Source organism: Eptatretus burgeri, chromosome 7 (assembly GCF_056783735.1).
Source record: "Eptatretus burgeri isolate ZD-2024b chromosome 7, Ebu_testis_v1, whole genome shotgun sequence".
NCBI lineage: Eukaryota > Metazoa > Chordata > Myxini > Myxiniformes > Myxinidae > Eptatretus > Eptatretus burgeri.
In genome coordinates this window covers 40,002,188-40,026,187 of record NC_140967.1, presented here as the reverse complement: position 1 = coordinate 40,026,187, position 24,000 = coordinate 40,002,188, and the positions used below count along the sequence as shown (strand labels likewise).

The 24,000-nt window shown below is 50.5% G+C and overlaps 1 protein-coding gene and 1 pseudogene across 2 annotated transcripts in view; both read right to left on the bottom strand.

Annotated features, from left to right (window-relative positions):
* LOC147023080 (prokineticin receptor 2-like) overlaps positions 1 to 24,000 on the bottom strand; it is a 70,957-nt gene that overhangs the window by 26,359 nt on the left and 20,598 nt on the right. The gene's annotated exons all lie outside the window — the stretch shown is intronic.
* On the bottom strand, positions 3,815 to 3,955 carry LOC147023081 (signal recognition particle RNA; annotated as a pseudogene).

Genomic DNA, 24,000 nt, shown 5'->3' with positions numbered 1-24,000 from the left:
GTAGGCCAAGGGCCCATGGGGGGCCGGGATAGCGTAGTGGGCACGGGTGCGCCTGCTTGGTGCGGGGGCCCGGGGCGCCATTAGCCGCGTGGGCAGTGTTGTGGGCACGGGTGACCCTCGGAAGGGGGCCTGGGAAGCCAGCCTGCCACGTGTGCGTTTCAGGGGAGGTGCCATGGGGGGCACTCCCCGGTGTTAGGGAGCTGGTAGGCTCGGAGGCAGTGTAGTGCCCGGGGGTGCCATAGCGGGAGAATCGGCAGAGGGTCGTGCCTGCCAAAGGGAGCCACGTGTCCCAGCCATGAGAACGGGTGAGGGCACGGAGAGAAAATTGGGGGGCGAGGCCCGAAATTGTGAGGACACCAACACAGGCGACGGGAATCTGGGTTGTTAGAACCAATAGTTTAAGCGAGAGGCGCTTGTTGAAAGCCCCGGGGTAGTTTAACAGTTAATGGTTAGGGTAGATTAGGAAGTGTACCCCTCCGCACCATCCATCCCCTCGCTCTCGTTGTGGGCCGCTGGACCCACTTTGGTTATAGATCGCTGAACTCTGGGGAGGCCATCCTGAGGCTTTGTTGGGCCTCGACACAGGACGCCAGCTCTCCCTTGTTCCCCTCCGGGAAGGGAACGTAGGGGTTGGGAGTAGGCTAGGTGACAGAATAGGTTAGCCGAACAAGGACAGTACAGGGGGTTAGGGGACGATTTATAGTGGGGAAGTAAAAAATAATAATAATAATAATAACAATAATAACAAAAAAATAAGTTGGGGCTAAATTGGGGTTTGACAAATTAAGGGAGTGGGTATAGACAATGACAGGCAAAGGCGATAGGTTGGGAGGGAGACCATAGGGTAGGTCCGAGCCCGCCTTCCGAGTGGCCAGCACCACCGCACTCCCTCCACCAACCTCCACTGAACGGCAAAGGCTGGCCAGCTTCATCTGCTGGCTGCGTTGCTGCAAGGCAGAGGCCGGCCAACTTCATCGGCAGCTGTTGTTTTGCTGCAAGGCCTGTGCCGGCTGGATCGGCTGCAGCTGCTGTGCTGCAAGGCCTGTACCGGCCAGTTCATCTGCCGGCTGGGTTTGCCTGCTGCGGCCTTCTTCTGCAGGCTGTGTTTGCCTGCTGCCTTTGCCATGCCATGCCCACTGCCCCTGTTCACCAGCCCCGTTCAATTTTTGCTTTGCCCCCCCCCCCTGTTCATTTCCATGTGCGCCAGGATCAGAAAGCAACAGTTTGCAAGCTGCGAGAACTGCCCTGTTGGCAGCTACAACACGGGCCTGCAGTGGCGGCCCGTGCACCGTGTTTGCGTCCATCCATTCATCCATCCATTCGTCGTGTTCATTGCGTGTGCCACTTGAGCTGGCACGGAGACTACGTTTGTGCAGCCCATGCACCGTTGTGGTTCACTGCGTTCAGTTCAAAAGGGAAGGCCTTGGACTGCGTGTGAGCAGCCGGCCACGTTCCCTGTCACCTGCATTGTTTGAGCCAGAGACTGCATGCGAGCAGCCTGGCTCCCTGCTAACTGCTTTCCTTTTGCAGAGTTCAGTGATCCTGGGCCATGGTTTAGTGTAAAATTTGTAAGTTAAGGTTAAGATGTACTGTAAATATGAGTGCACCCCCGGCATGTCTGTCTTAGCGCCGGCAATTTTATTTAAGTCGTCCGTGTGAGTCAGTTTGTTTAGGTAGTTACTCAGCCCTCAGATTATTTATTTTGGGGACACGAATACCATGAATGTCGCACTCAGGGATCCGTAGGTAAAATGTACTAGGGGAAAACTACACATGATGGCACACGAAAATTTGACGACTCGGGACGAGTCTGTAAAAAGGGGAGGGGGTAGTGTTGTGGTTGACGAAATTCGCAAACCACCATTCAGGTCCCTTAGGTGAGATATCTCTGTAAGTATATGTGTAGTTAGGCCCAAACCCGTTGTTTAGAGGGAATAAATGTCATTCATGCGGGCTGCGACCCTTTTAGATAGCCGTTTTTTCTTTTACTGTCTTTATTTTGGACCAGCCGCCATTACTACCACCACCAACCATGTCTCAACAGCCATCACACAACAACCACCAACCGCAACGCCGCTTCACAACAACAGCCACGACCTTTACCGTCACAACTCGCCCTCGCAACCATCGCATCACCGTCATTCCCACGCCGCTTGTGGGCACCGATACTGGACTCGTGCAGGGCGCGCACCGAGCAGGGGTGCAAAAGCGCCGGCCTTTTCGAAGAAAACGGATCAAAAACGACTCACGCCCACTTCTGTTCCGTCCTATCGGTGAGCGTGGGGCGATTTGGCCCCGCCTCCAGGTACGTTGGAGTGTGGTCGCTATATGCAAATTCATGGATCAAAAAGCATTCACGCCCACTTTTCCTCGGTCCAATGGGGAGCCAGTTAGAGGTGAAGGGTCGGAGGTAAAGGGTCGAAGGTGAAGGAGCGAGGCCACGGGGGATATAAACGACCGCGTTCGTCAGTCAAATGGAGTTGTCGGTGGAGCTGGGAAGAAGTGGTAGTAGTCAGAGTGAAGAGGACGGAGCTGTGGAGAGGTGGCGGCGGCGAAGGCAGTCGAGGGGGTGCTCGTGTGGGAGTCGGGGAGCTGCGGAGGGAGAGGCCGACGGCGCGACCGAGGTCGTGGTGGAGACGCTCGTCGCAGGACCCGAGACAGGGAGATATCCTCCTTCCCCCCGAGCATCAACAACCCCCTCCTGTTTCCCCCCGCGCTGAGATAGTGCGAGAAGGGGGCCCCGTCCCCACCCCATACCAGGCAGTCCCAGCGAGGCCCGCGGAGTCGGGGCGCCAGCGCCATTTCGCGGCTCATCACCAGACGGGTAGGCCCGACGCGGTCTCGGCCCCAGGCCCGCCTCATCCTTGAGGGTGGTCCTTTTCTTTTGCTTTGGGTATATGTGTTGTCGGCGCCGTCTGTGAAGTAAAACTGCATAAGTGTTGCCGTGTGCTCGCGTAGTCGGTAATAGATCTGCATTGTGTTTCTCTTTTATATTTGCTTTTTGTGTAATATTGTGTTTCTTCTTCTTTTACATTTGCTTTTGGTGTAATTGTATATGTGTGCTTTCCGTTCATCGTGAAATAAATGTGCTTTATGTTGAACTGTTTTCCCGCTTCGCTTCGTCTTTTCCTCTATTGAATCTCCATCTTACTTCACGTAAAGGGTTGGTCGTGGGCTAAAACGCCCGATAATTAATCGAACCGTCGAGGCCGACGATAACACCGCTCGGTTATCCCGATAGTACGGAACGGGTCGCTTAAAGTGGCCCGTGTCCGAAGTCGACCTGCGGCGAGGTGCGATCGCCCGGTCTACCCTCCGTGTGGGTACTTAGGTAGGTCGAATTTGGCGAGCAACCCTATCCCACGCGGGGGCCGATTGGCACGATCGTGGTGAGGCCGAAAGGTCCACCCGTGACTAGTTCCCGGCGTTAGTCCGAGAGGGTCACGACGGGATTGTCCGTCCGGTGGGCGGCGTGCCGCGATTCGAGTTACGTGGCCGTTCGCACGCCGGCGGGCACGAATCCGCAACAATATATATATATCTATATAGATATATATATTTATATATATATATATATATATATATATATATATATATATATATATATATATATATGTCTATGTATATATATATATATATATATATATATATATATATATATATATTTATATTTATATGTTGTTCTTCTTTCGGCTGATCCCGTTAGGGGTCGCCACAGCGGATCATCCGTTATGATCCGCATACTGATTTGGCACAGGTTTTACGCCGGATGCCCTTCCTGACGCAACCCTGGTCGCCTCTTATGACACAGGAATAAGGATTGGGTTTCGCCATGATTATGGGCTGCCCTACACCCTCTCATAGCGCGGCCCAGCGCAGAGCACCCATCCTCAAGCGATCCTCCAACCCAAGCCTCCGAGTGGCCGGATTACAGGCGCACGCCACTACGCCCGGCAATATATATATATATATATATATATATATATATATATATATATATATATATATATATATATATATATATATATATATATATATATATATATATATACATACATGTATGTATGTCGCCGCCTTCCTTCTCCACTCTTCACATCACCTTCCATTCCCCTCACACCCCTCTCCCTCTCTCTCCCACCCCTCTCCCTCTTTCTCCCACCCCTCTCCGTCTCTCTCCCACCCCCCTGTTTATTGACTGATGATTTCGTTTTGAATTTAAAATGGCTTCCCCAGAGTGTAGCATGTAAGAATCCGATTTGGAGTGAGCCGACCAGATGTGAGCAAAGGTCGCTGCACGTGTGAGCATGCAGGCAGGGCTTTGCCAGGTGGATAGGGTGGGTTTTAGTTTTATCGTGTCCCGCCCAGTTTTATGTCGAACCCAGCAGTTAGAAAGAAAGTGTTGCATGTTTTATTGACTTTCCCTTCCCCACCCCTCACACCGCCTTCCCTTCCCCACCCCTCATGCCGCCTTCCCTTCCCCACCCCTCACGCTGCCTTTCCTTTTCCTAATGCTGCCTTCCCTCCCCTCATGCTACCTTCCCTCTACTCATGCTGCCTTCCCATCCCCTCTCACTACCTTTCCCTCCCCTCCCCTCACGCCACCTTCCGTTTCCCTCATGCTGCCTTCCCTCCTCTCATGCTGCCTTCCCCTCCCATCCCACCACCTTCCCTTCCCCTCACACCGCATTTCCTCACCCTCATGCTGCCCTGCCTTCCCTTCCCCTCACACTGCCTTCCCTCTCCCTCTCTCACGATAACCTCCTCCCAAACCCCCTCCTTTCTCCAAACCCAATTGACCTCTCCAGGCGGTCTCCGTGCACTATATTAACATGTTGTTTTAACGTACCCCATTTTGTTCAAACCTGTACCACCCCTCCCCCCACACATCCCACAACCAAACGCAAGTCCAGAACCCCTTCCCCTCATGCTTACCTCCTCTCAAACCCCATCCCCACTTCCTGCACACCTATCTCCTCTCTCCCCATCCTCCTCACTCCCCCCCCCTTTCCAGGAGTGTGTAGCAAGATTTTGTGAGGCATCACTCTCCCCACTCCCCCTTCCTTGCTCTTCCCCCTTCCTAGCTCCCTCCTTCCTCACCCCCTCCTAGCTCACCAACCTCTCCCTCCTCTCTCCTTCCCCTCCATCCTCTCTGCCTCCTCTCTTCCCTCCATATTCTTTCTCTCCCTCCCTCTTAATTTTCCCATCAACGATGGTGGTCATCTCCGAACGTGTCCGGATGGTAGTTCTTTGGACATGTCCGGAGGGTGTTTATAGTATGACCAGTAGAACATGTATTTCAGATATTGGGTATGTTGGGTATGTTCTGGTAATTTATTAATTGAAAAGAAACATGCCCCTGGGGCATCCCATTTGCAATAAAGCAGAAAAAGCAAGTCACTTGCAAACAAAACACGCCCCAAAGTCGTATCCCTTTTAAATGAATCGCTAGGCATTTGGAGTTGGCCGGTAAAGTGTGCTGATTGCTTTGCTGAGGACAGATAGGCAATACATCGACTGGTAAAGTTTTGAAAGTTTTGACATGTCGTTCAAAAGGTCCAGAAGTGCAGTAAGGAACTACTTTTGGAAAGTTAAAGAAGACAATCTGAAAGTTGCATGCTCACTTGTTCAATAGACCTTGCTCATCACTGTAATACGTCCAATATGTTGCAACATTTGAAAACCAAACACCAGAAAGAGTACTTATTAGTGAGGATTGAGAATGTGGATTTAAAGAAACGAAAGTGTGCAACAGCAACAAATTCGCTTTTGCTATCGATGATTGAAAGCACTTTCACCCCAATACACTTCCTTCCCTTCCCCACCCCAGTATGCTGCCTTCCCTTCCCCTCCCCTCACACTGTGTTCCCTTCTCAGGTTGCCTTCCCTTCACCCCAACCCTCCCCGTTCCCCTCCCTCCTCTCTCTTTCCTTCTTCTCCTCCTTACTCTACCCCCTCCCCTCTTTCTCCCCCCCCCCTCAGTATTATCATCAGCGAAGCGATGGGTGGTATTTGCTGGAAAGTAATAATAACCGACGGTGAGGAATTTCTTCACTATTATATTTACTGAATGCATTGCATGTTCAAAGGCCATCCAATCATCATGTATGCAAATATGACTGAATTCCGACGGTATTTCCAGGAAATATTAGAGTTGCTATTATATTCAAGCTTAGAGTTTCTATATTAGCTTCGAGTTGCTAACGTATTTCCATCATTGCAGTTCGCTGATAAATAAAGAATAAAAGTAACTAAAAGGTGAATAAAGGTAAGGTTTGAGCCCCCCCGCCCCTCCCCCCAAAGATGAAGGGCCATTGTTGTTAATTTGGGTGGGATGTGCAGGAACCCTAGAAGTGCACAGGAAATTTAGTGGGGCCGCCCAAAACTGTGGGAGTAGTATTGTGTAAAATCAATGTCCCTTTGATGATGATAGTGAAGCTGATAATGATGATGGTTTACCGAACCAGCGAATGTTTCCAAATGCAGTAAATGGTGAAACTGCTCATTAGTGGGGCAATTTAGCTAAATATAGCATGACAATTGTGCATTTTGTGAGGAAAGCACCAAATTTGGCACACTAGTAGCCGATCATATTATGAACAGATTTGGATATTGGGCCATCTCAAATTCAGCCGCTGATGGCTGTGGCAGCCATTTTCCACTGCCATCAAAAATTTTGAGATGGCCCAATATCCAAATCTGTTGATAATATGATAAGCTACTAGTGTGCCAAATTTGGTGCTTTCCTCACAAAATGCACAATTTTTATGCGAAGTTGCCCCACTACATTCCGATCCCATGGATGTGTTTACATGCCGAGAGAGCAGCTTCATACAGGTGCAAACTCAAAATTTGCCTCAAATCCAGGTAACTTATTTAAAATCTCAGAAACCGACAGCCAGATACAAACCAAACTCGTGATGAAACAAAAGGACCATGCCCTTAATTTGAGTTGTGCTCCCCATGACTGTATCACCTCAGGAAGGGGGGGGGGGGATGGCCCTTCACCCTCGTATCTCATTTTCACCCTGCCTGTTGGAGAAATAACCGTCAGTTCCCCACAGGGCTATTTTTTTTAAATATATTAAGACTTGCTTGCTGGACCATAAATATGAGTTTATTGACCAGTGGCCATGGTGGGACAATGCTTTGGTCTAGCACAACTGGAACGAATGAACGGATATGATCCCTATGTTCTCGTGATAAAACTTTTCAGCCGGTCAATATCATTTGCACATACTCGGAAACAATGGTTTATCTCCTAGACATCAATAGACATGTTCCTATTGAGACACTAGTATACTATTGTAAAGATTTTTCTATACAATAATATACCATTGTGAAAAGTGAAATCGTTTTGACACCATTTTGTATATCAAATAGTCAAAAAAAATAGATAATTCATAAGATGAGAAATCAGATTGACATATTTCCTGACGAGAAACCTACCTGTAAGGAAGGGGCTTTTGCAACGTGTCCTCGAGGTATGCACACACACACACACACCTCAAAGCTCTCTAGCCTGGGTTTGAATCTCGTCTCAGCTATAAACTGTCATCCTGGTGTTTCACAGGCAGGGCGATTCACTGTGTACTCCATCCATCGGATGGAAGTTAAGCTAGGATTCCTGTCTGTCGGCATTATTTGGTGGATGTTAAAGATCACATGGTGTCCTTGATGAAGAGTAGACAAGCTACTGCTGACATCCTGACCAAATTCCAAATTCCTGCCCTAACATACAGGGGGTGTTGCATCAGGGGCATAGCCACGCCCTCAGCTAATAATACTACCTCCACAGCCTTGTGCTGCATATGGAAGAAGATGTCAGGATCGCCGGTTCGAACACCATCATATATACTGTATATTCTCTGCCAGTCTGTCCATCCCTCCGTCCCTCTCTCTCTGTCCGTTCAGGATGGGCCTTCACAAACGAATCACCAACATTTTGTTCGCTCCATTTAGGTCTGAGGCTTCATCAGCCTCTTTTGTAAGACTCACGTTATCCGACTCCCTCGCGTCTTTATTCGCCCCCGTTAAGACTTCGTTTGAAATGGGACATGGATTTGGTGTTGATTTTCGTGTGCATGCGTGCGTGCGTCTGCAACCATATCTCAGACATGTATAGACTGATTTTATTCGTACTTGGCAGGAAGACAACACATGATGGTATACATATGCACGTCATTTTTTTTGGACATCAGATCCAAGATGGCTGACTGGCGGCCATTTTGGTTGTAAAAAAAAAAAATCTGTGTTGAACACATCCTCAACAATTTCTTGTTCATGCATTTCCCGAACTTGTTCAAACTTGAGACAGATAATGAATGATGGCTTACATATGCACGGCACTTTTTTTTTTCGAGATCAGATCCACAATGACCGACTGGCGGCCATTTTAGTTGTAAAAAAAAACTTGATGTTGAACATGTCCTCAACCATTTCTCAGACAATCGTTTTCTGATCTTGTTCAAACTTGGCACACAGATAACAAATATTGGCTTACATATGCACGTCATTTGCTTTTCCAAGATCAGATCCAAAATGACCAACTCGTGGCCATTTATTTACTTAAATGTGTACCTAAAAAAGAAAAAATATCATAGCCCCTGTTGTTTTAGTAATTTTACTGTACGTGAGTTAAAGGGCTTGCCCATATTTATTTGCAACGAAAATGGCCACCACTCTACCAGTCGGCCATCTTTGATCAGATCGCAAAATAAAGTTAGGGGCAAGTGTATGCCATCTTGTACTGTGCTTGTGCCACGTTTGAATAAAATCTGACCTGAGAAATCAGACCTCGGATGTCTGAGAAATGGTTGGGGACACGTTTAAGTAACAAAATGGCCACCAATCATCCATCTTGGATCTGATCTTGAAAAAAAAAACACGACATGCCTATGTAAGCCATAATTCATTATCTGTTCGCCATGTTTGAGCAACATCAGTAAATGCATGTCCGAGAAATGGTTGAGGACGTTCAACATCATGATTTTTTACAACTAAAATGGCCGTCAGAAGACCATCTTGGATCTGATCTTGAAAGAAAATGGCATGCATATGTAAGCCATCATTCATTATCTGTGTACCCAGTTTGAACAACATTGGTTAATGCATCTCCGAGAAATGGTTGAGGGGTTCAACATCCGTTGTTTAACAAATAAAATGACCGCCTGTCGGCCATCTTTGATCGCATCGCAAAACAAAATGATGGGCTAATGTATATCATCATGTGTTGTCTTTGTACCAAGTACGAATAAAATTGGTCCATGCAAGTCCAAGATACGGTTGTAGATGCACGCACACACAGGCACGCACGGACATGAAAATCTAGACGAAATCTATAAGCCACCATCTTGGACTCAGTCCAACGGGGGCTAATAAAGTCAAAATGGGTCTATTTTCAATCTCAGGGTAATGTAATGTAAAATCAGATGACTATTAATGTTTTAAAAGGGAAAATGCAATTCAATAGTCATTTCTGGTTGGACGTGATGCGGGGAGAGGGAATAGTGTTGCGAATCTGGAAGCCATGAGCACACAACATTCAGTTCCTATAGCTCAGTTATTTTGATAAGTGAATGTGGATAGATAGCTCCCTTTCCCTCATCTAATGGGTGAATAAATGTACTTGCGCTGTGAGTTATTTTTATAGTTATGATTTTTACGTCAACGCCATCTTCAGCAACAATGCTCTGCTCGCGGCATTCTCCCAGAGCTCACCAGCAAGCACGTGCGTGGCAGCACCTACCTGGGCGGAGTTCACGAAGGTCTGACGTCTCTCTCTAAAATCCTCTGCAGATCGGGGATGAGGTGGCCGTAAGTCGGTCAAAGGGCACAGAGCGAGCTCCAAGAGAAGCACAGCCTATTCGGGGGGTGGGGAATCAAGACGCCTGACACGCCCCCCGACCAATGATGAAGAGGCAACGGAGTTCCGCGGCAAATGAGGTTTGTGGAGGGTGAGACACGTTCCCCCCGCCCTGACGAGGGGCGAGTAGAAATAGATGAGACAGGCGGTGTGAACAGGGTCTTCTTCGTCTTCGTCTCTTTCTTCTTGTGGTCACCTGGTCTCCTGGTCGTTTTGGACCCGTGTCGCCGCTCCTGGACTCGTGTCGCTGGTGGTCTTCTGGCTCTCGTCTCATCACTGGCTCTGGGCGCGTCGCAGCGATCCCTCACCTCGTCTTGCCGGTGTCTGGATTCAGCTTGCCTCTCGCTGGTGCCCGGTTCAAATCAGCTCGAAGACCACAGGAGGTGGACAGGTCCGAGGCAGAATCCGGTCTTCAGCTCGCTTTCCCTCCGAGCTGGAGGCTTCAATAAAGACTACTTTGGGTCCGTTTCGTGTGTGTGTGTGTGTGTGTGTGTGTGTGTGTGTGTGTGTGTGTGTGTGTGTGTGTGTGTGTGTGTGTGTGTGTGTGTGTGTGTGTGTGTGTGTGTGTGTGTGGCGCCAGTCCAGAAAGTAGAAATTGTATAAGTGCCATGCTGTACATACGTGCCTCATATATTCGGATAACTCTGCTTCTTACGTGCCCCCATGCTCCATTATAAATAAACCCAGGTGTTAAATGTATCGGTTCGTTTTTGTCTTTCTTCTATTGGTTTAACACGGTGCGTGTTGGAGAATTAGCCAGGCTGTTGCCACTGTAAAGGGACATTTGGACCGACGGAAGCTCGGTGACCATCCACTCGGGTCGCACACGGTTCGAGTACGCTAGCGGTTCATTCCGTACGAGCATCGTCGGGGGTGAATTTCCCCGGTAGTTGGACGACGTGGGTATTTCGGTAAATTGAAATTGGCAATCGACCCTACCCCATGTGGTCGACCTTTTGGCGAACTTCGGTCCAATAAGGGACCCGTCGGCTCCGGACTTATCCGGGGTGACGACCTATACATTCCGGGTGATTGGTGCAGCCGACTCTACTGCTCCATCTAGCGGTCATGCTCGTCGCCGATACCCGGCCCCGCAACAATAGAAGGGGGAGGGGGGAGGATGGGGACAGTGAGGGAGAGAGGAATGGGAGGGAGGTTGGACAGAGTAAGGGGCAAGGTGGAGGGCAGAGTGAGGAGGGTGGGAATGTGGGAGAGGAAAGAGGGAGAGAGGGAGGGGGAGGAGGATAGAAGGGATGGAGGGAGGGAAGATCTGGGGAAGGGGAGGGAGGTGGAGGAGGGGAGAGTGAGTGGAAGAGAGAGGAGAGGATAGGGGAGTGGGAGAGGAGAGAGGGGAAGAGAGTGGGGGTAGGGGGGGTGGTGAAGGATTGAGGCATTGAAGTCACATTTTACATGACGTGGAATTTCCATGGGTCCCTGCTAGTATATAATATACAGTAAAGGTGGTATTGTATTGTGTTTATTTTTTGTCTGATAATCTCCTAGTAATTCATGAAAATGATTCACTGACGTCTCCAGATGTCTTTGAGATCGTCTTGAAAGTTATATGTGTACAATTTCCTCCATTAGCCTTGGATTAGTGTAAAAAATGACATTAATGATTGCTGATCAGTAAATATGTGGCCTGACATAAAAACGCCAGTTATTTAAGTTAAAGAAAGTTGTTTTTTTTCCAATGCTTTGTCCAACAATTTTGTCCAAATTACACATCGTTTTTTTACAATACAGTAATTTTATCGTTTAAATTCAACAATTATTGTGATTATATTTTCCTTCTCTCATATTTAGTGGGGTGCAATCACAGAAAATGAATATTGTATTTTATCCAATGAATATTATTACTCTGATGTCTCTATATTGTGTTGTGCAGCACCCCACCCATCCCACAGTCACACTGCAGCTATGTCACCCTGTGTTGATCTGGAATTGATTGGATGTTGGTCTTGTGAATGCAACATGTCTTTCAATCCTGGAGAATCTGTCTAACCATGTCGGTCTGAAAGGACCATCAAACGAACCCACTGATCTGGATCATGGTTAGTCACTGTAAGAGGTAAAGACTCTTGATCTTCTTTCCCTCACAATCAGCCATGACCTCTCATGGGCTGATGATGTCGTCAAATTGGACTCTAAAGCAGGCCACAGTCTCAGCATTGTCCGTTATTATAAATCATTCCTTGAACTACTACCAGCCCACAAGGCTTTTATCCATAGCTCAACTTAAATGTTCTGTCCCATTCTTCCCTCCAGGGATTCAAGACATGTTCACCACTACCTCACGTCAACCTCCTCCCCACCCCCCTCACAATCCATACTAATGACCCCATTCCCAAGCACCCTTTTCCAGATTATTGTGATCCCCCTCTCTCTCGCCTCCTTTCGTTTGTCAGTTGTCAGTTTATTTGTTCCTTTTCTGTTTCATCCCTACTTTCCCTTCCTCTTCTTTGTATGTTTCATTCAGCTTCGGTGCAGCTTGCTCAAAAAAAAAATAATAATAATCTTTCAAGCGAATGTAGACAAGATGCCTGCATTGCTTTTTGGACTGTACAAGATAAATGGTTCATTGCAAGATCTTGTCCCTGCAACCATCAAAAGAGTGCAGATTAATTGTTGCTGCAATGCTTCCTTTGAAATTGCATTCGGAACCAGTAAAGATCAGCAATGGGTGCAATGATAGCTGTAATCAGCCACTTCCTCAATGCAATCAAACATTGATGTGATCTAGCCAATGGCCAAAATAGCTTGAGCTGATACCAAGATACCAGTGGAAACACATAAACTGTTAATCTTCTTGCAATATCGTTCTCTCTGGGGCGTCTCGAACAGCATGATAATCTCCCTCTTTGGAAAAGCTTTGCTGTTTTCCTGCTAAGAGCATTGTGTGCCACAATATCCTCGCACAAAGGATGCTTAGAATTTTGTGGATTTTACACAAACTGTATAGATTGCAAGGAATTTATGTCGACATGACTTACCATCCGAATAATTTAATCTCTCGCAGCTTAATGGGGTCTGATAGGAGAGCATGCACACAGTTGATGTGCTTGCCTTTGAACCATCTATTGTCTTTGAGTGTTCTGGGTTTGAATACTTAACCATCTATTGCTATTGAGTTTTAAGACGAAACCGATCCGTTAACTTAACTTTATAAATTAATATTATTGTTAAATAAGTAATAGGGTTTATGCATAATACATTATATTATTATATGTAGTTCTTTGCTTAGTGTGATGATAATTTTAATTTGAAATGAGCAATCCCCTTTTGAAAATATGCAGCATGTTGGTACGGTGTTAGGGAACGTCTATTTATTACATACGTGAATATGACTGTCTTTTTTTTTTTCTTCCTCAGATCCCCATGTATGTTCCACCTTCCCCATTACGAAACACGAATTGGAATTTTGTCTCAACAACCCAATACCACACTGCCAGTCCCATGATTAGAGCTTACAAATGGTTATAGGTATAATATACGCCAAGGTGAAAGCCCACGACCCTTCCCCCACCTCTTGTGCACATCGTGCTGATGTGGTGACGAGATGATCCATGTGATGTCATTAGATATTATATATATATAAATATATATATATATATATATATATATATATATATATATATATATGTGTGTGTGTGTGTGTGTGTGTGTGTGTGTGTGTGTGTGTGTATATATATATTGTTGCGAATTCGCGCACGCCGGCGTGCGAGCGGCCACGTAACCCGAATCGCGGCACCTCGCCCACCGGACGGACAATTCCGTCGTGACCCTCTCGGACTAACGCCGGGAACTAGTCACGGGTGGGCCTTTCGGCCTCACCACGATCGTGCCAATCGCCCCCCCCCCCCCGGCGTGGGATAGGGTTGTTCGCCAAATTCGACCTACCTAAGTACCCACACGGAGGGTAGACCGGGCGATCGCACCTCGACGCAGGTCGACTCCGGACTCGGGCCACTTTAGGCGACCCGTTCCGTACTATCGGGATAACCGAGCAGTGTTATCGTCAACCTCGACGGTTCCGATTAATTATCGGGCGTATTTAGCCCACTACCAACCCTTTACGTGAAGTAAGATGGAGATTCAATGAAAGAAAAGAGGAAGCGAAACGGGAAAAACAGTTCAACATGAGGCACATTTATTCCGCGGCACACGGATAGCACACATATACAATTACAACAATTATGCACCAAAAACAATTGCAACAAAAGAAACACAACAATGCAGATCCACAACCGACTACGCGAGCACACGGCAACACTTACACATTTTTACTTTACAGACGGCGCCGACAACACATATACTCCAAAGCAAAAGAAAAGGGCCACCCTCAACGACAAGGGGGCAGACGGGGCTGTGGGCGCGAGACCGGGTGGAGCCTACCCGTCTTGTGATGAGCCGCAAATGCCGCGGCGGTGCCCCGACTACGCGCTCCTCCGCGGGTTTCGTTGGCACTGCTTGGAATGGGGTGGGAACGGGGCCCCCTTTCCACACTATCTCAGCGCGGGGGGGGGGAAAGGGGGGAATTGTTGATGCTCTGGGGAAAGAGGATAGCTGGCTTGCTTGGGTCCCGCGACGAGCGACTCCACTGCGACCTCGACCGCGCTCCCGGCTTCCCCTCTCTGCAGCTCCCCGACAGACTCCGAACCCCGACAGACTCCGACTCTCCTCCAGACCCGTCTTGACTGCTGCTGCCACACTCCGCCGCCGCCACACCTCTCCAACTCGCCCGAGCCCAAACTGACTGAATTCGCCCCGCGCTCGGCGCTTTATAGTACGGCAGAAGAACCCATATGCAAATTTCCGGATCAGGATGAGCTCGGGGGCGGAGCCACGCTCGCCCATTGGACGGAGGAAAAGTGGGCGTGAACCTCCCCTGATCCTCAAATTTGCATATATCGATTCTACTCCGACGCGCCTGGAGGCGGGGCCAAATCGCCCCGCGCTTGCTGATAGGACGGATCAGAAGTGGGCGTGTATCATTCCTGATCCGACTTTTCCTCGGAAAGGCCGCTTTTTGCACCCGCGGCTCAGCGCGCGTCCCGCACGAGGCCAGGACAGCCTGACGCTCGGCGTTCACAAGTGGTGCGGGAATGGCCGCAGAAGGAGAAGAGGTGAAGGTGGTGGAGGGCCTAAAGTGGCGGTGATGGCCATGGCGACGCTTGGAATGGCAGTGAGGCGATGTTTACGGGAGCGAGCCGTGACGGTAAAGGTCGTGGCTGTTGGCGTTGTTGTTGTTGTGAAGCGGCGTTGCGGTTGGTGGTTGTTGTGTGATGGCGGTTGAGACGTGGTTCGTTCAAAATAAAGATAGAACAGAAAAACGGCTACCTCAAAGGGTCGCAGCCCGAATGAATCACATTTATTCCCTCTAAACAACGGGTTTGGAGCTAACTACACATGTACTTACAGAGATATCTCACATACGGGACCTGAATGGTGGTTTGCGAATTTCCTCAACCACAACAATATATATATATATATATATATATATATATATATATATATGTGTGTGTGTGTGTGTGTGTGTGTGTGTGTGTGTGTGTGTGTGTGTGTGTGTGTGTGTGTGTGTGTGTGTGTGTGTGTGTGTGTGTGTGTGTGTGTGTATATATATGTGTATATATATATATATATATATATATATATATATATATTGTTGTGGTTACCAAATTCGCAAACCACCATTCAGGTCCCTTAGGTGAGGTATCTCGGTAAGTACATGTGTAGTTCGGCCCAAACCCGTTGTCTAGTGGGAATACATGTCATTTATGCGTGCTGCGACTCTTCAGGATAGCCGTTTTTCTTTTACTATCTTTAATTTGGACCAACCGCCATTGTTACCACCACCAACCACCGCTTCACCACAACCGCCACGACCTTCACGTCACACCTCGCAACCGTCGCATCGCTACCGTTCTTGCGCCGCTTGTGGGTGCCGGTGTTGGACTCGTGCAGGGCGCGCGCCGAGCAGCGTGTACAAAACCACGGATTTTCTGCTTCAAAAACGGATCAAAAACGACACACGCCCACTTTTGTGCCGTCCAATCGGTGAGCGAGGGGCGATTTGGCCCCGCCCCCAGGGCGTTGGAGGGCGATCGATATATGCAAATTTATGGATCAAAAAGCATTCACGCCCACTTTTTCTCGGGCCAATGGGGAGCGAGGTGAAAGGTCGAAGGGAGGGGGTCAAAGCTGAGAGAGCGAAGCCACGGGGCTTATAAAAGCGACCGCGTTCGTCAGTCAAGGAAACAGAGAGTTAAGACTTCGCGGGCGGTGGAGTTGGGAAGAAGGAGCAAAAAGGAGCTGGTCGCCGTCGTGTGCGTTGGAGTCGGAGCGGAGGGACGGAGCTGTGGAGAGGCGGCGAGGGCAGACGAGGGGGTGCTCGCATCGTGCAGGGAGCTGCACCCCAGGGAGGCCGACAGCGCGACCTGGCCGAGGTGGAGACGCTCGTCGCGGGACTCGAGGCAGAGTAGGAATCCTCTATACCCCGAGCATCAGCAACCCCCTCCTGTTTCCCCCCGCGCTGAGATAGTGCGACCAAGGGGGCCCCTTTCCCACCCCCTACCAGACACTGCCCGCGAGGCCCGCGGAGTTGAGGCACCATCGCCGCTCCGCGTCTCATCACCAGATGGGTAGGCCCGACCCGGTCTCGGCCTCAGGCCCGCCTCATCTTTGAGGGTGTTCTTTTCCTTGGTTTTGGGTATGTGTTGTCGGCGCCGTCTGTGAAGTAAAATTGTATAAGTGTTGCCGTGTGCTCGCGTAATCGGTATTAGATCTGCATTGTCGCATTTACTTTTTCTGTAAATTGCATTGTGTTTTTCTTTTCTATGTGCTTTTGGTGGAATTGAATATGTGTGCTTCCCGTGTGCCGCGAATAAATGTGCTTTGTGTTGAACTGTTTCCCGCTTCGCTTCGTCGTTTCTTTCATTGAATCCTCATCTTGCTTCACGTAAAGGGTTGGTAGTGGGCTGAATACGCCCGATAATTAATCGAACCGTCGAGGTCGACGAATAACACCGCTCGGTTATCCCGATAGTACGGAACGGGTCGCTTAAGTGGCCCGTGTCCGAAGTCGACCTGCGGCGAGGTGCGACCGCCCGGTCTACCCTCCGTGTGGGTACTTAGGTAGGTCGAATTTGGCGAACAACCCTATCCCACGCGGGGGCTGATTGGCTCGATCGCGGTGAGACCGAAAGGTCCACCCGTGACTGGTTCCCGGCGTTAGTCCGAGAGGGTCACGACTGGATTGTCCGTCCGGTGGGCGACGTGCCGCGATTCGAGTTACGTGGCCGTCAGCACGCCGGCGGGCGCGAATCCGTAACAATATATATATATATATATATATATATATATATATATATATATATATATATATATATATATATATATATATATATATATATATATTGTTACGGCTGTGGAAATTTGCAATACACCATAAAGGGTCCTTAGATCAGTTATGATGCTAAGTTTATGTGCATATAGTTCTCCACCGTTGTTTAAAGGGAATTTCTTGTGATTCACTGGGCTGCAATTCTTTGAGATAGCCATTTTTCTGTTCTATCATTATTTTGGATGGTCCGAAGACTTCAAACGAAGGCCCCGTGAAAGGCCTACAACGGCGTGCGAGTTTTCCCTCATTTTTTTTGCGGTGCCGGGGGCTGACGGGAGAGGCTGTGAGAGCTCACTGGCGATTGGTGGATACGGGGTGTGAGGCGGCTGTGAGGAGGGAACGCCCCTTTTTGAGGAGCTTCTCGCAAGGCCCAGAGGAGAGGCAGAGCGAAAAAGGGGGTGGAGCGAAGGGGCGGAGCCCCGCGCTATATAGGCCGAACGCTTGCGGGCTCGGCCTCTCTCCTGCCTGGATCATCGCGATGGATTCCTCCTCTCTCCTGCCTGGATCATCGCGTTTGATTCTTCCTCTCTCCTGCCTGGATCATCGCGTTGGATTCCTCCTCTCTCCTGCCTGGATCATCACGTTGGATTCCTCCTCTCTCCTGCCTGGATCATCGCATTGGATTTTTCCTCTCTCCTGCCTGGGACGTCGTGTTTGGACTCTTCGGGCTCTGGATCGTCGAAGTGGGCTCTGGATCATCGAAGGCTCGTCTCTCCCTCTGGGCGCCAAGTCGTGAGGGTTGCGAGCAGTGGTCCCAGGTCGAGGCGCGCACAAGAGGAGAGTGCCGGAGAGGGCTCGCCGACCGTCGCCCCTCGAGGGGGCAGGTAACCTGCTACGGTCTCGCGGGACCCGTTCGGTCTCCCAGGTCCCGTATCATAAAGACCCAAGTGGTCCAGCCTGATCCCCTTGTCTGTGAGGGGGTCTTTTCTTTCCATTTCTTTCGCTTTTGTATGACTGCTGTGGCGCCGTGTCCCTATAAGTTATACCTGTGAAAGTGACTGTACATTGCTCGTATTCGGTGGTAACGCTTTTCTTGTATATTGCATGATACCTTGCTTGTGTTGTGTGTGCAATATGTGCTTTGTAATAAATGTCCTTGTGTGAAATGTATCCCCTTCGTCGTCTCTTTCCCCATTGAAAGTGCCATCTTGAATCGCGAAATAAATTATGAGTGGGTTTTGAACACCCAGGGTAAAGAAGAGAATCTGATCCGTCGAGGTCGGCGATAACACCGCTCGGTTATCCCGATAGTACGGAATGGGTCGCTTAAAGTGGCCCGTGTCCGAAGTCGACCTGCGGCGAGGTGCGATCGCCCGGTCTACCCTCTGTGTGGGTACTTAGGTAGGTCGAATTTGGCGAGCAACCCTATCCCACGCGGGGGGCCGATTGGCACGATCGTGGTGAGGCCGAAAGGCCCACCCGTGACTAGTTCCCGGCGTTAGTCCGAGAGGGTCACGACGGGATTGTCCGTCCGGTGGGCGCCGTGCCGCGATTCGAGTTACGTGGCCGCTCGCACGCCGGCGGGCGCGAATCCGCAACACTGTTGTCAGGAGTGGGACACAAACCCATCCCCCTCCTCGCGGCACTGGTATCGGAGAGCGGGAAAACGGGCTCTCCTGTCTCCAGCTAAATTCACGGGAATCGGTCCAGGGGTGAGAGGAGCGACCCCCGATTCCCTCCAAATTACGAGCGATTTAAATTAACCCTTTACGAGAAATAAGATGGCGTCTCAAGGCGAGCGGGAGCCGGGGGTATTAGAAATGGATTTAGAATGTGTAGAATCCATGGTCCAGGATGAAAACCCCGTGCAGGAAATGTTGGTTGTGCAGGAATACGAACTCCCCCAACTGAACCCAGAGCCCGAAATAGGTGCGGCGGCGGCCGCGGTGTATGACACCTCCCCTCCCCCTCTCCACCAAAACCCTTCCCCGATCCCTGCCGAAACGGCTCACCCAAACGCACCCGACATGACCCAGCTATTCACCATGCTGGCAAAGATGAATGCGAACATGAACAAGCAAATGAACGAAGTGAAAACGAAAATGGATGCAAACACAAATGAAATGAAAAACGAAATAAAAGGCATGAACAAGCAAATGAATGGAATGAAAACTAATATGGAAACAAATGCGCAAGGAATGAAGGAAGAAATGAAAGAACTGCGGGGTGAGATGCAGAAAATAGGCCGAAGCCTGCAGGCGGCATGAAGGCGACGACAGTGGAGCTCAAAATGGCGACGCCACGTGTGGGAGTGAACGAGCTGGGAGGGAGTGCAACGGCTGTCAGGCCCGCGGTGGAGGCGGGTAAGGAGAAAATAATTCGGGGGACGTGTTGGGCGAGAAGCGTGACGGTGACCGAGAGGGAAAAACTAATTAGGGTGACGGAGACGTGCACGAGGGAGACAAGAGACGAGGTGAAAGGAATTGCGAGAGAGAGAAAAGAACAATTAAGACGGAAAGCAAGGATGAGGTACGCGGAGATCGTGAAAGAGCAAGGAGTGAAAAACAGGGAAGGACGGGAGCGACTTAAGAAGAAAGCAAGGTTGACCTACATAAAGATAAGGGAAAGACGCCAGAAAGACGCAGAGACCAATAGACACGAGGAGACGACAGAAAGAATAAAATGTATAGAGAGACACGGGAGATAGAGGGTGAATTGGACAAGGTTAGTGACGCACACACACACACACAGAGGTAGTGGAGGACCATGAAGGGGAGCTGGCGGACTGGGTGGAGGCCCAGTGCGAGCAGCTGGATGGCCTCCTCCAGGACAGAGGGGAGCGAGTATGCCCCCTTGAGGCGAGTCACGACCAGGTGGGTTCGGTCGTGCTTTGCGAGGGTGAAGGGACGGGTGCTGTGGATAGGTGCACGCCGAGCTTGGGAGGTATAGAGGCCCCGGAGACCCTTGTGGGGACACGAATCCCCAGTGTGGTTGTCCCGGTGTGTGTGGTGTCGAGGTGTGTGTTCACGAGTGTGGCGAAATGCGTGCTGCAACGCACGCATAGCGCGGGTGCAAGGGCGTGTGTGAGAGCGACCGGGTGGGTGACAAAGACCCCGTGTGCGGAAGCGACCCCGTGTGTGAGTGGTGTGGTGGTAAGTGTGCAGAAGATCGTGCTTCCCAGCACGCCGTGTGTGGATGAGGCACCGTGAGCGAGTGCCCCCGCATGTGTGAGTAGTATGGTTTGTGTGAGGGAAATGGCACGAGTGAGTGAGTGGAGCCACGTGTGCAAGGGTAATGGCATGCGTGAGTGAGCGGCCGAGTGTGAGAGAGACAGCGTGTGCAAGGTCGCTGTGTGTGAGGGAGATGTCGGTGGGCATGTGTGAACATGCAGCCGCGTCTCCCGGGGCGAATGTAATGGAGTGGAGTGTGAGCGTCGTGACACGCAGGTGTGCGTGGGTCGAATGGCGACGACGGTGACATGTGAGGGACAAAAGCCGAGTAGCGGCTGTAGATGTTTTGCGCACCGCGCCGGGTTCACCCAGCAGCGAGCGCGAGGTCCGTGCTGTGCAACGCACGAGGCCCCCACGTGCTCGCTTACGAGAGTGAAGTTCCGGTCCGGAAACGAGCGCGGTGAATGTTGCCGATCCCGCGACGGACAAAGTTTAGGCAGGATTTCGGATTTGGACCGGACGGGTTCTCCACGCGGGCGTGTGTGTTGAGCTCCAACGGGCAAAGCACATGTGTTCGTGTGGGGGACCCCTCGAGACGTGGGGCTTGTGTTTTTTTTATGCGCACGGTGACGTCATGGCTGCACGCGGGGTTGGAATCCGGCAGGACGTGTATCCCTGCCGGATGGTACCGTCCAAGGAGGGACGAGGTACACGTGCAGCTGCATGACATCACGGGCAGGTGCAAAGTGCGCAAGCTGTGAGTTGCCGCGCTGGTGCTGCGCATGTGGAAAAAAAAAAAAAAAAAAAAGCAAGCCTCACTTTCGGGTGCACAGGATTCCCGGGCAAGGGGTGGAAGACCCCCTTACCAGGGCACAGGATGGAAACTAGTTAGGGGGAAGGGTTAGCATAGCTAGACCGGCTCCATGGGGCAGGGGTAAGTCCTCATGGGGCCCGTGGAATGGATTAGTTAGAGGGATTTAGATGAGCTTTAGGTGGGGAAATAAAAGTTATTTTAGAGATTTGGAGACAGTGACAGCCTTTGGATGTGTAGAGTTGACGTAGTTTAGCTACATAGTGTTAAAAGGAATGTGCTACTAGTTTAAGGGACGACGTGGGAGCACGAGTTTAGTTAGGGGATGCAGATAGAAGGATGGCAAAGTTCAGCGGTGTGTGTGTTGAAGAGTTGTGAGGTGAGTACATGATGAGTGAGTGAGGCCAGCGGGTCTGTGTGTATGGAGCGAATGGGGACTGCATGGTGCGATGAGTGATTGGGGGGAGGAGTGACTCCCGCCCAAGGGACCCCGGGGTCAGTGTAGAGTGAGTTAGGGGGTTAGTTAAATTGAAAAATGGAGGTCGTTTTGTTGTTGGTGTGAATGTAGGCTCGAAACCCATTTGGAGGGGTGCAGGAGCCCTGTTGACGGGCTGGGAGCGTGGCTGCGAAAGGTGAGTATCGCTGAGTGGGTACCCCGGGCACCAGGCTAGTCGGCCGTAGTAGGCCAAGGGCCCATGGGTGGCCGGGATAGCGTAGTGGGCACGGGTGCGCCCGCTTGGTGCGGGGGCCCGGGGCGCCGTTAGCCGCGTGGGCAGTGTTGTGGGCACGGGTGACCCTCGGAAAGGGGCCTGGGAGGCCAGCCTGCCACGTGTGCGTTTCAGGGGAGGTGCCATGGGGGGCACTCCCAGGTGTTTAGGGAGCTGGTAGGCTCGGAGGCAGTGTAGTGCCCGGGGGTGCCATAGCTGGAGATTCGGCAGAGGGTCGTGCCTGACAAAGGGAGCCACGCGTCCCAGCCATGAGACCGTGTGAGGGCACGGAGAGAAAATTGGGGGGCGAGGCCCGAAATTGTAAGGACACTAACACAGGCGATGGGAATCTGGGTTTATAGAACCAATAGTTTAAGGGAGAGGCGCTTGTTGAAAGCCCCGGGGTAGTTTTACAGTTAAATGGATAGGGTAGAATAGGAAGTGTACCCCTCCGCACCATCCATCCCCTCGCTCTCGTTGTGGGCCGCTGGACCCACTTTGTGTTATAGATCGCTGAAGTCTAGGGAGGCCATTCTGAGGCTTCGTTGGGCCTCGACACAGGACGCTAGCTCTCCCTTGTTCCCCTCCGGGAAGGGAACGTAGATGTTGGGAGTAGGCTAGGTGACAGGATAGGTTAGCCGAACAAAGACGATAAAGGGGGTTAGGGGACGATTTATAGTGGGGAAGAAAAAAAAATAAGTTGGGGCTAAATTGGGGTTTGACAAATTAAGGGAGTGGGTATAGACAGTGACAGGCAAAGGCGATAGGTTGGGAGGGAGACCGTAGAGTAGGACCGAGCCCACCTTCCGAGTGGCCAGCACCACCGCACTCCCTCCACCAACCTCCACTGAACGGCGAAGGCTGGCCAGCTTCATCGGCAGCTCTTGTTTTGCTGCAAGGCCTGTGCCGGCTGGATCGGCTGCAGCTGCTGTGCTGCAAGGCCTGTACCGGCCGGATCGTCTGCAGCTGTTTTCTGCAAGGCCTGTGCCGGCCAGTTCATCTGCCGGCTGTGTTTGCCTGCAGCGGCCTTGTTCTGCAGGCTGTGTTTGCCTGATCACCTTTGCCATGCCATGCCCACTGCCCCTGTTCACCAGCCCCGTTCAATTTTAGATTTGCCCCCCCCCCTGTTCATTGCCATGTGCGCCAGGATCAGAAAGCAACAGTTTGCAAGCTGCGAGAACTGCCCTGTTGGCAGCTACAACACGGGCCTGCAGTGGCGGCCCGTGCACCGTGTTTGCGTCCATCCATTCATCCATCCATTCGTTGTGTTCATATGCGTGTGCCACTTGAGCTGGCACGGAGACTGCGTTTGTGCAGCCCATGCACCGTTGTGGTTCACTGCGTTCAGTTCAAAAGGGAAGGCCTTGGACTGCGTGTGAGCAGCCGGCCACGTTCCCTGTCACCTGTATTGTTTGAGCCAGAGACTGCATGCGAGCAGCCTGGCTCCCTGCTAACGGCTTTCTTTTTGCAGAGTTCATTGATCCTGGGCCATGGTTTAGTGTAAAATTTGTAAGTTAAGGTTAAGATGTACTGTAAATATGAGTGCGCCCCCGGCATGTCTGTCTTAGCACCGGCAATTTTATTTAAGTCGTCCGTGTGAGTGAGTTTGTTTAGGTAGTTACTCAGCCCTCAGGTTATTTATTTTGGGGACTCGAATACCATGAATGTCGCACTCAGGGATCCGTAGGTAAAATGTACTAGGGGAAAACTACACATGATGGCACACGAAAATTTGATGACTCGGGACGAGTCTGTAAAAAGGGGAGGGGTAGTGTTGTGGTTGACGAAATTCGCAAACCACCATTCAGGTCCCGTAGGTGAGATATCTCTGTAAGTATATGTGTAGTTAGCCCAAACCCGTTGTTTGGAGGGAATAAATGTCATTCATTCGGGCTGCGACCCTTTTAGATAGCCGTTTTTCTTTTACTATCTTTATTTTGGACCAACCGCCATTACTACCACCACAACCACCACCAACCGCATCTCGACAACCACAGCCACCTTCTCCAGAACTGCCTTCACAACATCCACCTTCTCCACAACCGCTTTCACACACCAACGACCAACCGCAACGCCGCTTCACAACAACAGCAACGCCAACAGCCACA